We start from the raw sequence: 370 nt of genomic DNA, 5'->3' as shown, positions 1-370 counted from the left end.
TCCATTTTTATGGGATTTCCATATCCATTTTTATGGGATTTCCATATTCATTTTTATGCAATTTCCATATTCATTTTTATGCAATTTCCTCACCCTGAATTTGTATGGGATTTCTGCACCCATTTATATGGGATTTCCTCACCCTGAATTTATATGGGGTTTCTACACCCATTTATATCAAATTTCCTCACTATGAATTTGTATGGGATTTCCATATCCGTTTTTATGGGATTTCCTCACCATTAATTCGTATGGGATTTCTATATCCATTTTTATGCAATTTCCATATCCATTTTTATTGGATTTCCTCACCCTGAATTCGTATGGGATTTCTGCACCCATTTTTATGGGATTTCCTCACCCTGAATTT

At 33.8% G+C, this 370-nt stretch overlaps 1 protein-coding gene across 1 annotated transcript in view; it reads left to right on the top strand.

Annotated features, from left to right (window-relative positions):
• Positions 1-370, top strand: part of KIF5C (kinesin family member 5C) — a 71,207-nt gene that overhangs the window by 56,336 nt on the left and 14,501 nt on the right. The window lies entirely within an intron of this gene.

Source organism: Neopelma chrysocephalum, unplaced genomic scaffold (assembly GCF_003984885.1).
Source record: "Neopelma chrysocephalum unplaced genomic scaffold, ASM398488v2 Primary Assembly neopelma1_103b, whole genome shotgun sequence".
In the NCBI taxonomy this organism is placed as follows: domain Eukaryota; kingdom Metazoa; phylum Chordata; class Aves; order Passeriformes; family Pipridae; genus Neopelma; species Neopelma chrysocephalum.
This window is presented reverse-complemented; position numbering and strand designations above follow the sequence as displayed.